The 17,428-nt window shown below is 38.0% G+C and overlaps 1 protein-coding gene across 10 annotated transcripts in view; it reads left to right on the top strand.

The window, feature by feature from the left end:
- Positions 1–17,428, top strand: part of LOC117430884 (ecto-NOX disulfide-thiol exchanger 2-like) — a 117,754-nt gene that overhangs the window by 41,796 nt on the left and 58,530 nt on the right. The gene's annotated exons all lie outside the window — the stretch shown is intronic.

Below are 17,428 nucleotides of genomic sequence, written 5' to 3'. Positions count from 1 at the left end.
GTGTTTTATAGTAGGTATGAATACATACTCTCCCTATCTTATTTAATTTGAGTTTTTTAACAAAATAGTCCTTCGCTAAATAATCATTTGATCTTATTATGCCTCATACAAGTAGCCCATCCGGACCATCACATGTATTGTGATGCATATCATATTGTGATACATATTGTATCATGACATTAGTCTATCATTGCACCCCTCTGCATTCAAATAAACCATATTTAGCATTATTTTATTTGCATTATATTTTGTAATGTCAAACTTTGTAAAAGACTGTAAAATAACAGATTTCAGATATTCCTTATTGTAATACTGAATCATTTTTACACAAACAATTTAAGAAAAGCTTATATGGAAAACTAGGTAGGTAGGTTTCGTTCGACTTTATGAAGCAAAATGTGTTAATTCTATAGGGTGATGCAAAACTTTTGGCTATAGGTGTATGTGATCACTTAAGCGGCTAGCAACAACTTGCAAGAAAGTCCACATGTTGATTAAGTTGCATACAACTGGGTTACACAACAGAGTGCCTAAGTGTGATTACAGATTTAGAACAACAAATTATAATAACTACAGAACACAATAGGATATTTATTATACTGTGTTGTAACATCCTGTCTTTTAGAGTATGGTAAGAAATGCTCCACAGGACGGAAACATTCAAGTGTTGCATGATTAATCAAAACAGCTGAGCTGTGCATAATTTGATGGACAAAGTTAAATCCCTTTGGTGTGCAAGCTTAGTCTCAGCAGGTAGAAGGCAAAATAGTTTCCAGCTATTAGCCATAAGCTGTCCTACCTGGAGGCTGGGTAACAGTTACTGTGGCAATACGTTAACAACTTGAACACTGTGCAGGTAAATGCTTCTAAATCTATCCTAGGTTTTCAAACCTTTGGGACCTTTTTACTTTTATCAAGGAGAAGATTTGTGACGTATTAGGGCGTAAGAAGTCAGTACATTTACTTATTTATTTAAATTTTTGTACCACGTAATTCAGGATATAACCATCTAAATTCTCTTCAAAAGCTGTTTCAGAAAGGTGTAGGCTGAGCTTATAGACATTTCAGATCATAGGGAGAGATAGAAACTGGAGAGCAAATAGGAGAGTCTGGTCTGGGGAGATACCAAAAACAGGAACATGCTGTGCTGTAAATATGCTGCACACAGATTTTGAGTTTTATGTTCTCCACACCTGTGGTTTGGGAGTTTGTACTTGCTATTCACACATTACAACCCTGTCATGGAGTATTGGTAATTGGGGGCGTTGTGCTCTTGGCTGTGCTACTTGAGAGCCTAAATAAATAATGATTAGTATGATTTTAACTGAGGCCTGCGCCTCGGGTACCTCGTAGCTGGCAACGGCCTTGAAGTAATAATCATAACTTTAATTCTGACACAAGTTCAAATAAACAGTGTGTAGGTTAGAAGCTCTACCAAAAAGAAAGTCACTTTGCCTCAATATGGAGACAGATCTCTCGCACAGATGCCACAATAGCTGACTTTTACATGTTACTATACACAGCACCAGATGGATAAAATAATTGGATCAACAAATCATCAAATGGTTAGTTTTATGGACTTGCAGTGTTTAATGACACTGTATTTCAGTGGATCCTGTGGAACATGACATGACTGCTTGTCAGCGTTTTGCAAGGGAGCTTTGAGGCACGCCTCACTAGTTTAGAGATCACAAGGTCTTTTATAAATGGTAATTACAATCTTTATTTCATTCCTCCTGCTTTTTTGGCTTTAAAACAAACAGTGTGGTTTTTCTTTTTTTCTTTTTTCTTTTTTTTTTTTTTTTTTTTAGTTCTGAAATGTTTTAAAGCAAATATTTTCATTAATGCATTTGATACATTCTGGTATATATTTTGAGACGCTGAAAGACAACCATTTTACAGTAGGATGACTTCCCATTCATGTGTTTTTTTTTTCCCCAGCAAGTGAAAGGTTGGAATAAAACCTTTCTGTATTGAACCTGAAAGTGTCTACTGTAGCTCTTACTTGTACCTTTTCTTTCTTTCTCACATGCTTTAATGGCTTGAACAGGGATTTCTCTCCCATTATTTTGTTCTGACCCTATTACTATGACATTAAATTGTCACTCTTTCTCTTCAGAAAGATGACGCTATAACAAAATCCACTGTACTGCTTAGGGTCAGCAGAAGGTTATTGCTATAGAACTATAGATTGCCTTAGTCTAACTGGGTTAGTGGTCCCTGGGGTAGTTAGTTGGTTGGATGAATGAAATATAAAACAGAACTTTTATACTGGCACTTTTTTAAAAGGCTGTTTTATCATGAAAAAGTGAAGAAGAGAACAGAAGGCTATTTCAGGCAGTAGGAACACAAGCAACACATTTCTTGTTTAATTTAGTATGATTCCTTCTTGTTCCATCAGAATGTATCTTCCCATTAACCTGGTCCCATGAGACACTCTGCCCTCGCTTATATGGGGACAAATCAATCCAGATATACTTGGATATAACTGTAAACTGTTGATAACATCTCTAACTTGCTATGAATTATCTGTGGATGGTTGATTATAAGTAATATAATATAGGTATTTATGTAAGAAATTATAATCCTTTTGTCTATTTTGTAATTTTCCGTCATAATCTATTTTTACTATGTGCTTCTATTTTGGGATTTAATATGGCATAATCACTTTTTATTTATTTTTTTATTTCAGTGTATGTGTCCATACATTATTTTAGGCCTTAGGTGGGAAAAAGTATGCAGATTGATGGTTTAGTGACATTTTGTCACACATACGTGTTGACAGGATTTCTGTCAGTTTGTGTACTGAGCAGCAAGTAATTTACTTTTCTTGTACAGTCTGTTATATTCCCTGGAGCTCAAATGCCATGCTTTAGTAATTCTGCATTTACAGTACGACCGGTTATTGTCAGAATGGCACTTTTAGACAACTCTGTCAGTCACCCCCAAACAGCAGAGCTGTTGTAATCCTACCTTTTGTAGTTGTAATTCAATTATAAACCGCTGGTAATTTCTTCCTGTGCTGTTTGTGCGGGGGTGGGTGCTTGTGTGAAGTGGCGGAAGGGTTTGCAGTGCTGTTGTGGCAGCATCTAGAGTATGAAGATGAAAACAAGAAAAAGGGGGGCATTCATTTGCAGTACAGTCAAAGTCATGGATGTGAAAATGCTCTCTATTACATATAAAAACCTCAGCTATTGCTAACCCAGAAAGTATTGTGTTCAGACACTGTGTAATGGAAGCATGTGGTGTTTATCCTCACCACAAAAGGGATGAGTTGTATGCTTTGGTGCTGATGTGCAAATGAGAGGCAGATAAATTACCGCAGATGTTCACACAAACTGGGCATGAAATACAACTAGGAACGCACAACTCGTCCGAGATTGTTTTCGTACATTAAAGTACGAATGTAACCTGAAATCCGTAGATTGATTATCACCACACAAGAATGCAATCCTTCTGTTCAGTAGGTTTTAAATTCAAATTCAAGCAAACAAGTCAGCCTTTTTTCCCCCCTTCATTTTAAAATTGTTGTGTATTATAATTGTACGTAACATGACATATGGTCCATTTAGCGACTTCTAATCATATCAGTCGTTGAGAGTGGACAGCAGCTGGTTGCTAAACAAGCAGGAAAATGTGTATAGACAGGTCCCAGGGAAGGCTGGGGTGTTGTTTGATTCAAGGAAAAAGACAATGTTAGTAACGGAACCTTTCAAAGTGAGCTATCTTGTTGGAACCAGAACCAGAACACAGAGGATGCAATTGATTGATCCAAGAAAGTTCAACTAATGAGTTTCAAGTAGGGACATAGAGCTGCTGTCATCATGTTTACAATACTTTTAATGACTACATTTTTGCCACAGTATTTTTATTTTTTTCCAACTGGAAGGACACCAGTTTGTTTGGTATCCTTCCTGTGGGTCAACAGCCAAGACCTGCAACTCTGCTTAGATAGGATTCAAACCAAGCTGACATTGCTCACTCTGAACTGCAAACGACAGTGCTTTTACCAGATTAGCAACTGGAGATCCCTATAGTAGAAATTATTTTATTAACTTTGTAAAGGTTGCTTTCCATAGATGATGGAATGCTGGGTTATTGGTCAAAATCAATAAGTGCTAATGTCTACAGACTCAAAGGGTTGACTGGTTTAATTTGCCATGTGGAATACAATGATGCATGACTTTGGAGATTTGAGATACAAATCTAACCACCTTAAAATTAAAAAAAAAAAAAAATCTTACATTTAACAAGCATTTTTCTGGTTTGGTAATTTTAATATACTTAATGTGGTATAATCACACTAGTTACTTTAACGTTGTAAATACCTAGCTGTCTTTCAGTGAGCAGATGAGGTGTTCATGACATGATAAAATAAAAAAAAAAATCTAAATGCAAGAGACAGACAAACACCCCACTCATACCCACAATCTTATATTCTCAATAATAATAGTGTTGATACTGTTTCATAACAACTGGATGAGTGATGTTCCAGATATATACACGTAGAGAAGAATGTAAAGTGTGATATACATACGTATGTACGACCCCTCCTGTATATTCCTGCCACTAGGGAATATAAGCTCAGATAGCAACACTTTGCTTTGGTAAAGATATTAAAAACATGAATACAAAAGTGATTTCCTCCTCTAGGTGATATGATGTGATGTGAAATGGAATTTGTGTTGAAGCATGCAAAGTGACAGTGAGACCTTTTCTCTACTCAAACAACTAAAGACAAGTCACCTTGTAGTAATAACTACTTAAAACCTTTACAGTATCTAAAATACAGAGTGAGAAACACAACACAAAGAAATGACGTGTTTTACTCTTGATGTTGCAATGCTGCAAGCTCATCAGGGATGGAAATAAAGCTCCTATTGCATAGCCGTTTCACCCATTCCAGGTTTTAATACAAGCTTGATTAGCCATGTGTATGTAACAAGCTCAGGTGTGGCTTATTAAACTCCTAGTAAAACCAGAATAAGATCTAACTGTTATGCAATAGGAGTCTTATTTCCATCCCTGCTCATCATGTTGATGTGCAGGTGTAGTTTGACACACATATACAATTCAGTTTCCAACTGTGGGAAAAACAACTTCCTTCATAGAATATGAATGATTGAACCAAGAATCAACCCTGTTTTTTATGTTGCTGGTCTCTCTACTGTTCGTTGGTCAAATCATAAAATATTTAACAAAACACTAGTGTCAAGGGAAGTCATTTTCCCACAGACTAACTAGAGGTCAAAGAATCTGTGAACAATGTTCTGAGCAGGGAGGACTGTGACTGTGACTTGGTTGTCAAAGTGCATCAAGGCTCTAGGGACACCCAAAAGCATATACAATAAAAATCATTTTAACAGTTTGATCAATAATGAAGGACATAAATTCTTTAAAATTTGGAAGGCTATGTTTAATTAATAGAATTGGACAAAACACATGCACATGTACTGTAACATTACTTGTTGATTGTGGTTGACTGGTTCAATGGCTGATTTATTCTCCTTCCTTCAAAACAAGAACTCTAATAATAATAATAATAATAATAATAATAATAATTTGTAATTTAAAGAGCTAAATTGGTGTTTTTAGAACAGTATGTACCATGCTTACTGAACCAACACAGAACAACATGAACACATTTTGCAGGTGACTCTAAGAGGAAGTGCTGCTGTTGTTCTTTGTGTCTGCATTATCTTGTTTGTCTGTGTTTTGATCACTCCACTGACCATGCTTGATAATTCCAGGTTGTTTCTAGAAGTGGAAAAAGGTAGTTTATCCGTACTTGGGATTTGTATCTGTGAGCTTCAGGACTAAAGATAAGTGTTGCTTACAGGAGCACCAACTGCACATCAATCCAGTTACCTTCATTCAAACTGTTGCTGTATCCTACTTTTTGAAGGATTACATTTAAATTATGGATTGCTGCAGATCACCAAAGATATCCTTTACCCTTGTCAATCCATTCACCCTTGGGAGTTTCAGAAAAGTGTCCGATGCACATTGCAGCATAAACCATGTCTGCACCATCTGAGAGGCTGTTCCAGTACGCAGTCAGGTCTCCATTAAACACACTCGTGAGGAAATACTGTTAAACTTAGTCAAGATAGATCTGCTTGCCTAGACTACTAACAGAATGGTCCATGTTGGGCATGTTTTCTTTTTCCTGTTTGTTACATCTGTAATTACAGCAGGAAGGCTCCATAAAGTCTTGCTGTGGTTTCTCTGAAAACCCTGATAATTAAAGACAGGCTACAAAGAGGTGTATTAATGTTTCCTTAATGCAGTAGTGTGTAAATATCTACCTAGGTAGGCTCTTAACCTCTGCAGTGCTTTCATACCAATCCTCGCCCAGGACAACTGGAAGCTGCTAGAGACTGGAATATGTTGGCAGATGTTGGTCAACGGCTTATTTTTCCACCTGAGATTGCCACCACTAACCTTCGACCAGATATTGTCTTGTGGTCTGGATCAGCACGCCTTGTTCACCTGGTAGAGTTAACAGTGCCATGGGAGGATGCTGTAGATGAGGCGTATGAGAGGAAGAAACTGCGGTATGCTCAACTAGCCACTGAAGCGGAACAGCGAGGATGGAGAGTTCGGGTTTACCCAGTGGAAGTGGGTTGTCGAGGATTTGTGGCACACTCTACAACCCGGTTTCTCAGAGACGTCGGATTCAGTGGCCAAGAGTTGCGTCGCACAGTGAAGAACTTATCTGAAGCAGCAGAGAGGAGCAGCAACTGGCTGTGGTTGAGACGGAAAGATTCTGGCTGGGGACAGGTAAGTAAGCTGGGCTGAGTTGAGTGGGGGACGGAGGGGGGTGATGCTGGGACGCCAGAATCACCGTCGAGCCCTCTTGAGGTGTCGTGGGCTAGTCGACGAAACACTGAGGATGGAAGGTGCCCACTTGAAAACCCCAGAGATGTACCCTACTTAGCTCAATCCAGACGGTTGTCATGCTGATGCGCTGGGGAGGCCGCACTTTGGTTGATCCCCGGAGCCAGCATTGCAGCCGTTGTGTGTGCTGATGCGCCAGGGAGGCAAAATAAGCTGATCCCTGGAGCCAGCATTACACTTCAGCCATTAACACCAGACAGAAGGATATCTACATCATCATATGGAAGGAAACGTAAATGGATGGAGACACATATGGATCACATTAGTTTACTGTAAAGCTACGTCTTAGTTGGTGCTTATCTTGGCGAGAGCCGAGTTCAAATCAGCATGAAGTTTTAACATCTACTCTCGTGTAATGGAAATCATAGGTACCGCTCAAGTAGCAGGGTTCTGAAACGTATAGCATTACATGTCCCCATGTGTTGCTGCAGCTGTTTTAAATAACGTATCAGTAATTTTTCTTTTCATTGTTAACATCCGGACAACTTTTTACACTTATAACTTTAAAGTCTGTTTCAAAGCTCTTTCAAAAATGTCCTAGGTAGGATCTTAACCTCTAGTACAGATACATTATTTAAACAGTTACTGCAGCAACAGTGGAGGCTTGTAACGCTATATTTTTTGGAACCCAGCTACTTACTCTTTAATTGTACAACTCGTGTTACCTAAACACAATGGCTAATTAGGCTCATAGTAAAACCTGGAATGGATCAAACTGCTATGAATTCTTGCTGTCCTTGATTGTGATTTCCTCTGAAAACAGAATGTTGTATTTTAATGGCACTGTAAATAAGTAAAATAATATTATTTGTAGTTAAATCCTCAATGGTCTTTCCATTATTACTTTGCTTACGTTAGGACAGGTCCTTAGGAATTTCCCCTGGAAACTCACTGGGGTATACTGCTCTGTAAACCATTTCAAATTAAGTGAATGCTGGGAGAAAGATCATCATCGATTTTGCTGCCCGTTGCCCTACAGAAGGACAGAGGTTGAGAGATTCCTAGAGAAAAGAAGCAATCCTTAGGGATGATGCTGTTAAGTTACTGAGCAGTAAAACTGACCTCTCTGAAGTAAAGTTATTCTCCTGGGGCTTGGTATAGGGGTATCATTAGCCAGAATAGGTCTAGTCAGTAGTCTTTTCTTAAAGGTGTATGTTGAAAACGTTATGCAGTATTGTGTAGTGCTTGGAGCTAAGGGAGGGCAGGGGGGTTGAATGACCTTGGGACCGGGGACTGGGACAGAAAAAGTGCTTCATACTAGTTATGAAACTGATCAAATCATTGTGGACAACTGCTAGAGCTATGGGCTTAGAGACTGGTGCTTACATTACAGCTGAGGGCTTCATGCCTAGAAGGCGACAGTGTGACTTTATGGTAAGATATTTGGTCTAATGACATGTAAAGTAGGCTAAAGAAAACAACATCCAAATAAACCTTTTTTTTTTTTACCTGGCTGCATTACCACAGACACCTAATTTTGTCATGTCTTCAAACGCTGCATTGCAAAGCTCAAAATGCAGTCGGTTTGAAGTATAAATGAACTAAAATGGAAATGAAGAGCAAGGCTGAATTAATGGGATCTCCAGGGGCCAAGCAGGGTGAGAGCAGGTGGACCTGGTCACTAGGGGCAGGTGGCTTTTACATCTTCAAACAGCCCGGATAGCGATGTGTATCATCCACTCTCTGCTCATACATCTGATACCCACAGATTTCTTTGGGAAGGCACAGCGCAGTGCCCTTCCTTTGATGTACCCTGTCTGTGGCTCTGGTCCACCTCTTTTCAACAAGTTGTCCTTTTGATGTGTTTATCAAGCAGCTTCGCGGCCCGGCAGCTCCCGGAACTCACATTTAAGGTTTCAAGATCATAGACAATATTGCATCTAATTTGTTTAGAGTTAAACGCTTTCCTCGCTCGTGCGCATTTATTTTTGTTCGTAATAATACTGTTATACATTTTCTGTTTTTTTTTTTTTTTTTTAAATACAATGGTTGCAGTTGTCGTTTTACTCTTTTGGAGCGGCCATTGGATATTTGTAGGACCTTCTTTGCAGTATCAGAATAAGCTGTCCAAATAATCCAAGTGTCTGCAAATGTTTTTAGAAACACTTGATACGTACTCATACTCAAAATGTGACCAGACTGTGCTTTAACATAATAGATTTAATGTCCATTTTTTAATGCTGAAAGTGAGCAGGGCTAAAATCATAAGTGCCTTAGAAAATAAGAACAAGTAACAGGCTTTGTATGCCAGTGTCACTTGTACTCCTGAAAAATAGGCATAGGCTACTCGTTACAGATACATGTTTGTGTTTGTTACTTTGCACACCCCTGATAAACAGGAAACGAGTTTAAGCTTCTTTGGGAGGTTTTAGATTTCATCCCTTGTTGAGTGCATATAGCCCTCAGAAATAAAACCTGAAAACCAGAAACACTAAATATCGCATTTAAAGTAAGTGGGATATTTAAAGGCTTATTTCAGACAGTGCTTGATTGACGCTGGTAGTTGAGCTGTCGAATCAATTGGGTTGTGGTTTGCAAGGAGCCTTGCCACATTTGATAGATAAGGATTTAAAACTAAGTATAGTGTCTACAACAAGTATTCTGGCATTGCTACATTTCGTATTTTGTTTTGTAATGAATTTGAATGTTGCAATGAAAAAGCTACTTATTTCCACTATACAAAACCACACAGGTCCTGTGCATTTAGAACCTCAGGTACTCAAAATTCTCTAACAGTAAGAAAAAATAAAACTGTTTTTGTATTTAAATAAACAACATATAATGTCCTCATATCTTTTTTTTCTTCCGTTATAGAAACTTCAGTGGCGGGGAGCACGGGCAAATGCCTCCTCTGATTTTTCATGGCTGACTGCAGCCCTGCATCTAATATAATCCAAAAATAGTTTATTGCACAGGTTGGCACAATTCCAGCACATCAACACGCTGTAAAACACTTTGTTGTTGTGCCTGGAAAAGGACAGGTATGGGATACTTCGCTGTGTCAGTCCTCTGTTGGGCAGACCATATGCAGTTTATGGTTATGGTTTATGGAATGTCCAGAGTTGAGAGAATCTATTGGCACTAATTAATACTAGCTGTCAAACCTTTTTTTGGTTAAAACATTCAAGTGACCTTAACTGCCATCCATGGTAGCAATTCAAAGCGCAGAAGAAGCTTTATTTTATATTCTTAATAAAACCAATGACATGGTGACAAAGCCGGTTTACTTTCATATTAATCGTTCAAGGATTTCCATTGAAGATCTCCTGGTAACAAGCCCCTTTTCTTTATCACTGGACCACCAAGCCTGCTATTATTAAGAGCATTGTTCTGGAAATAAAACTGTCTTGCACATCTCACTGATTTCGTTAAGCTCCATTCATTTTTTAAAATAGATAGACATATTTAACAGCTTTAACTCGCTTACAAAAAACGAATGCATAGCTTGCATGTGCTCTTATAATATGTCATCATCTCTGGCTCTTCAGTGTAGTCTATAAGCTAAACTACTATATGTATATGGTAATATTATATACAATGCAAAGGGTGGTCACACCAAATATGGATTCGATTTAGATTTTTCTTCTGTTCACTCACTTTGCATTTAGTTAATTGATAAATATAATCTATTAACATGTCTATTTTTGAAAGCATTCTTACTTTACATCATTTTTTCACACCTGCCTAAAACTTTTGCACAGTACTGTAGTTCTATTTAGTCAGACTTAAATTTAAATTAGTCGTTCCTATCATAGTGGTATGGATATATCTAGCCCCTCGTCTGTACAGCCTTCGTGAAGCAGATTAATTGAAATATCTGACTGACTGATTTTAGAATCCCCGAGCAGCCACAAAAGCAGTTTTTATCGGATGATATTAGTGAATTTAGTATCTATCCATCATGACGTGCTGAGCTAGTGCAGCATTAAGATAAATATATTTTCATTATGAAAGTGTGTTACACCACTTTTACAAATCCCTTGTTGATGACAAAAGCACTCAACCACATTGTAAAGATCACCGCGCTTTAGGTACTTTTAGGAGCTATGACTAAAAACTCCTGCTTACATATTTTGCTTGATGCTTGTAGATCTCATTAACATCTATCCAAACATATCTTTGGGTGATTTTTTGGAGTCCCCCCCCCCCCCCCCCCCCCTCCCCATGCAAGTTATTACGGCCTAAACTTCGTAGAAATAGCAAAAATTCAAATTTCAAGGGGGTTTAATGACCAGTGGTGGGATTTGAAACCAAACGTTTTTCACAGAATTTGGAAGACTGGTACCTAAGGGTCTTACAGCAATACTTCCATTTTAGGGCGCACATCCCCTACAGGGTAAAAGGTTAGGCTGAAGTTCGAATAAAACTCGTCAGTTACCCCTCGTCTAGCAATTTGCCAGAAGTGAGTAGGGTGCTCCTAGTACTTTTTTCTGAACTCATCGTGTCTGAAAACCCCCAGGTGAATTTTTCTAGGAAAATCGGAGACGGATGGGCAACGGCACTGGTTGAGTTGGCATAGAATGACCCTTTAGATTAGATTAGATTAGATTATTTTATCTTGCATCTGAGCAAGCCCAAGCAAGGTTAATTTGTGGAATGAGACCAAACTGCGTTCCGTGGCCTCCAGGTTTAACTGTCGTACTGCAATGTTATCACTGGGAGGTGCTGTTAATTTCAGAGTAATAGGAAAACATAGAACATTTAAAAATATGTAAAATCAAATTAGTGTGGACTTTTTGGGGTATTGGTAAAAACACTTCAAACGCTGTATTCCGAGTGAAGCTGATTCGACTGCAGTCCAAGGATTCATTAGTTTTGTTTAATAGAATTAAAATGCGTGGTTGGGAGATTTAAATAAATTAACCTTCATTAAATCCCCAGAGGGTTGCTGCAATGACAGAGGGGGATTAGGATGAATTTTCTCCTTGTCACTGATATAATGAATACTGATTACATTATTTTTGCATGAAATACGTTACCATTTAACCCTGGACTTTTGCACGTTGTAGCTGATACAGCAAGTGAGAAATCGTGTTAAATGGTCAGAATGCCACTGGAGAAAACGGCAAGTCTGTTGTGCATTATCATTTTAAATGCAGCAGGTGCCTTGTTAGCATTCATATGGAGAGTACCAGCACTATAAACTTCTTCATTAGGAATGTCATCTATATTTAAATTGAGGTGGTGTGTGCCTGCTGGTTAAAGAGGAGAACTGTATGGTTGTGGGATCTGGGACTCGGGAGATATATTTGAAATCACACTTCATTAACTCTCTTTACTCTTTTGAACCGCTTTACATCCCTCATCCCAACTGGGTATACATTGTGGTCACTGTATTTCCAGAGGCATTCACTTGTCAGGATGGTCTGTTATAGGGTATCCCTACAATGGTGCCGATGCGTCACAGAATCTGGATTATTAGTGGTACTAACTCATGTTAAGCAGAGCTGACTAAGCTTGGCTGATTTTAGGTGAAACTGTATGTACAGGCATTAATGAGATATCAGTCCATATTGTGGCTGTAATGTCTGGTGATATTTTCTTATGGAAATGATACCCCTTGAGAGCCACTACATGTTGGCTTGAACTGGTGCATGGTCATTGAAGTGATTATTTTCCATGTGCTGTAGTTTTATAGGTCATGATGATGCACATACATTAAAATGTGTTATTTGTTTGGCAGGGGAACAGTTCCACTTATGGGACAAAACTCCAACAGCGGCATTAAAAAAAGACACTTTGAAAATGTAGCTTACAGTGGAAATAGCAGTAATTTTCATTGTATCATTTTTACCATATAAATAATATGTTTACTTAGAAGAAAAAAAGATAACTTAATTGTGTCCCAATATATTTATTTAAATATAAACACTCTTTCATGTTAGAAATGTGCTTACATGGAGTGAAAAGCCTAATTTAATGGACCTGTAAGGATTTTGAAACTCTTGCTTATGTATTGGCCTGCCTTGCAGGGAGTAACTGGCTTTTTGTAACTCAGCAAGTGCAGTTGTGACCTTGAAGGGATGATAAAAATAATAAAAACCTTTATTATAACCTAAATAAAAACCTTTATTACTGCTTAGAAAACTGTTTCGAGCCTATATACAAACCATAATCAAACCTATTAAAACTGGTTCTAAAACCATTTACTAGTCATGGAACGCATAATAACACACTATACAGTTGGAACACGTAGGCTTTTTCTGATGACCACGCACCTTGTGTGGGGCAGTGTACACTAGATTTTTCCATTTAAATTGCACAAGCTCTTATTGTTTCATCAGCCATCTGTTCTTTTCCATTATACTACCGTTACTTATGTTTCCCATTTAAACGGTGAAAGAAGTGAGAAATCATTGGAACTGTAAACACTGTGTGGTTTTCCTGTGTTTAATGTAAGCTCTGAATCAACGCTAGGTTAATAAACTCATAAAATTAAGCTGTACAGTTTGCAATCTCCAGCCTTATTGTTCGACCTTGTGATGCATGGGTATAGCACTTTGCTGCCTGCGAGAATTGAGCAAAACTCGTATCATTAAATGTAACTTCTTGTTGTCAGGGTTTCTGCTGACATTGGTAAAGTGAAGAAATTTAACCTTTTAATGTACTTTGTCTCATGCTAGGGAAATAAGACCAAATTTGGTTAATTACGTAAGCTAGCTATATATATCTGTGCTGTTCGAAGTGATTTCCGGACTCAGCTCAGAAACTCACATCTACACTGGTGGCGGCTCTGTGCCATGCCGGCTCAGAAAAAAAACAACATCTCTGATGCCACGAAAGCTCAGCTTGGCTCAGAAGTAAATAACATCTACACTGATGCCAGCTCAGAACACCATCCACTGAGACCTGTGTGTGAGATCACTGATGTATCACATTTGATTTGCTTTGTTCCTGTTTGCATTTATGATTCCTGAATACAGTCTTTTTGATTGACTTTACCTGAAGAAGATTCATTATTTTTAAGAATAAATCGAACCCCTTACAGACCCCTGTGAATTCCTGGGTTATAGCCGTAACACTGGCCTTCTCTTATGACTCTAAATCACAGCCCATTCACCTCGATTGTTATCAGACGCAGGAGTAACATTGTAATGTCACTTAACCTTGGAAAAGGCTTAGCCTCAGTCTATGAGGTTCCTAGTAGAGATGTCTTTATTCTTCAGGTAGATGCTCCCTTATGCCTTCCCTGTTCAATGTATTTACATATAAATATTGCAAACTCATTACCTTTCAGGAGCACTTTGTTCATCAAAATTTTAGCTGTATGAATTTGGTCTCTGAAGACACTGTTGTCAGAGTACAAAAGGCCAACTGCATACATTAGGTTATTGATGTGATAATTCTTTGTAACATAGTATGTCTTTGTTCCAAGCCAGATGAATTATGTTTAGTCTCTCGCACAAATTGTTTTGATACATTTTGAAGGTGAATGATCCCTGTATCTCTCCCTGCTGTCACAGTGAGCCATTGGGCAGTCTCTCTCTTTAAAACAAAATACATAACGTTGATATATTTCAGAAGCTGCCTCTCTCTCGGGCATGATTAGGTGAAAAGAAAGTGGTTTGGTGTAGGTAGTACACTATCTTAAGACAGAAACATGGATCACTTGTACTGTAAAGTATCAAAGTCGTCCTTGGGTTAGAAAATACAGAAATGTATAGTACAATCATGTTTCTCAACCATTCATACTGCTTGTCTGATTTATCAGACTAAACTTGTGTATGGTGCTGTAAAGTTGGAACTGTCTCCTCATGAAGTATAGATCCTCATAACTACATACTGTCTGTCACATTGTTCATTTAAAATAACTTTGCCAGCAAGCCTCTTGAGAATAAATGGCTCATTTGGAAGTGTGGTTTCGGAGGTATTCTGACAGCAGACACAAAGTGCTAGTTATAGAACCATTTGGCACAAATTACACAATAAGGCTAGACATTGTTTCTTTACGATTTTTAAATGGTTAAAATCAAACTTTTATAGCAGTCTATTTTAACGATCCAAACCGTGGAGAGTCTTACTGGATTACCATTGAATTAAAACAATACAATAATCTTGTTAGTGTTTGAACTCAATGGGGATAATTACCTTCATATCAAAAATACAGTAGAAAGAGGTCTGCAAATGAACAGGCTTACGCGTTTTAGCGTGGCAGTAAAAACAGCCACTGTATAGATCACATGTTATATATAAAATTGTACTTTTTCAATTGATTTAAAACATGTACATAAATGTATCTGCATTTTGTTTTTCCTAAAACAGCTGCCTTTTAGTATTGGATGATGTTTTATTGGATGATATTTAATTGACTAATTAGTCTGACTTCTGATCTGAATAACTGATAACATAAATTGTAACAAATGAGTCTAAAATAAGAATGGATTATTTTTGTTTTGTTTAATTTTAGAGTTTACTGTAAATTATTGCCAGGAAATGTATAGAGAGACCATTTTAGTTTTAAATGTCAGTTTTTTAATGAACTAGGAGTTGTACTGGATCTGTTCATTAAGGAGCAAACACACTTTGAATTCTCTCAGAAGATCTGTCATAGCCAGTGGTCTTTTCACCCCTTCGGTCAACGAGTTCCTATTGAAGTGTCTTGGCAAAGACACTCAAACATTTTTTGTATTATTTCTGTTCAGTTTTCCTTGCCGCTGAAGGCACAAAGATGATAATGAGTCTCTGGAATGCTTTGTGTCTTCTGAAGTATTAGCACGCTGCATACTGCTCCACAGACCTCTGAAATGGCAGATTGTATTACCATTTCATGTTATTCACATGGGTGTCTTGGGATTGTGGACTGTTGAAGTATTCTGACCTGCCTTTGCTCAGACATTCAGCATTGACTTCCACATGATTCTTGCAGCTCTGGCACAACTGCTTCCCCATCCCCTTGCACACAGCTCTCCGGAGAGAGGAGTATTCCTCCCATTTCCTTCATTATACTGTATGCATATTCCATAGTGGTTTTCTACAACAATGACCAGATCTCCAAATCCCCTGTCACATTCTATTGCTCAGTGTTGTGAACTGAGAACTGCCCTGTTGGTTAGATTTGAGGAACAGTGAGACAATGTGGCCTTGTTGTACAGCTAAAACCAAGGCTTGGATGGCAAGTTGTCCTGCTCATTAGAGATGAGGGACTGTGTCAGAAGCCTTGTTGTCAAGTGCCTGGAACCAGCACAAGAACTGGCTAGGTTCTTTTCAAGCAATATATTGTAGCCAGCAGACTAAAACAACACTAGACTTTTGGTCGCATTGAGGTAGGTTCTGATGACATTTCAGACAAGGAGTAGGTTTTGAGTGGTCTCTTCCCCAGAACCTACAGAGAGGTGACCACAAATGAGTAAATACATTTCTATTTGTTTTATTTATTTTTTTATAGTTAATTCTGTGTAATAGGCAGAGAGGGTTTTTTGTCAGCACAAAATGGGCTGAGCGTAGGTTACAGAAGCTACCTGCAATGTATAATAGAGTTTATTTTACAATAGTTTCTGATATATTTCTGCCAATTGTTTAATCATTCTAGTTAGCTGACATTTTCCTTTTCAATCTATTTTTCTTTTGTGAATTGTGCAAGTTTGGCTCATGGGATGGGATTTGAATCTGTGTACAATCTGTTTGTGTGTGAGAGAGAACTAGTTGCACAATACCTTTGGGAATAGTCAGACTCTATAAGTGTTCATAAATTGAAAGACGTGTGACATAAAACACAAGATTCCCCAAGGTAAGGTGAATGAATCAGTAGAAACAGCTAGCTTAATTAAGAAGGCTGGTAAAAATTAATATTTCACAAGCGGTGCCTGTGTATTTCCTCGATTTAAGATCGAGAATTAAGACATATAGGATATTCCGAATCTTCTGTCAGTAATGGAGATTAAACAAACAAACAAAAAAGCATTCATCAAAATGTGACTTCTTGCATCCATAAAAAATGTCTCATTTTGTGTCAGTGAGACTTGAACAGTTCAGTAATGCTGAACCATAGAGCAATCTTGGTGCAGTATGTGCACGGAATATTTGGGATGCTTATAGCTAGAAATGGAGAAAAACTATCCATTACATTTAAAGATTTTTTTATGCTTTCTGAACTAGAGTTTGCATGAAGAAAGTTACACTATGTATAGAGGGCTTGGATGCATTAAAGAAGGTTCATGTTGTGCTTTCAAATAGCTCAATGTTGGTGCATTGGTTAGAGTAGTTTGTTAATATTTTGAGTAGGTGGCTTAATAGTGTATCGGCTGTGGAGGGAACAAGACACTGGTTTTGAGTGCAGTAGCGTAGATTTGGATTGCTGTGCAGTATTGTGTAGAAGGCATTAGGTTTGCATGACTTGATGTTTTTGGCTTATATGTACAGCAAGGAGGTTTAAATACACAAGTGCTGACAGTATTGAAGGTACAGTAGACTGGATTGCATCATGGAAATTAGCAGGTTCAATAACTCTAGCTCTGTGGCAACAGTGGGGATTTGAAGAATGAGGTTTGGTTAGCAAAGGCCACTTCCATTATACATTCATGTTGTCGCA

The sequence above is a fragment of the Acipenser ruthenus genome, chromosome 26, assembly GCF_902713425.1.
Source record: "Acipenser ruthenus chromosome 26, fAciRut3.2 maternal haplotype, whole genome shotgun sequence".
NCBI lineage: Eukaryota > Metazoa > Chordata > Actinopteri > Acipenseriformes > Acipenseridae > Acipenser > Acipenser ruthenus.
Note: the sequence above shows the minus strand (reverse complement) of the source record. Positions and strands in the feature narration are given on the sequence as shown.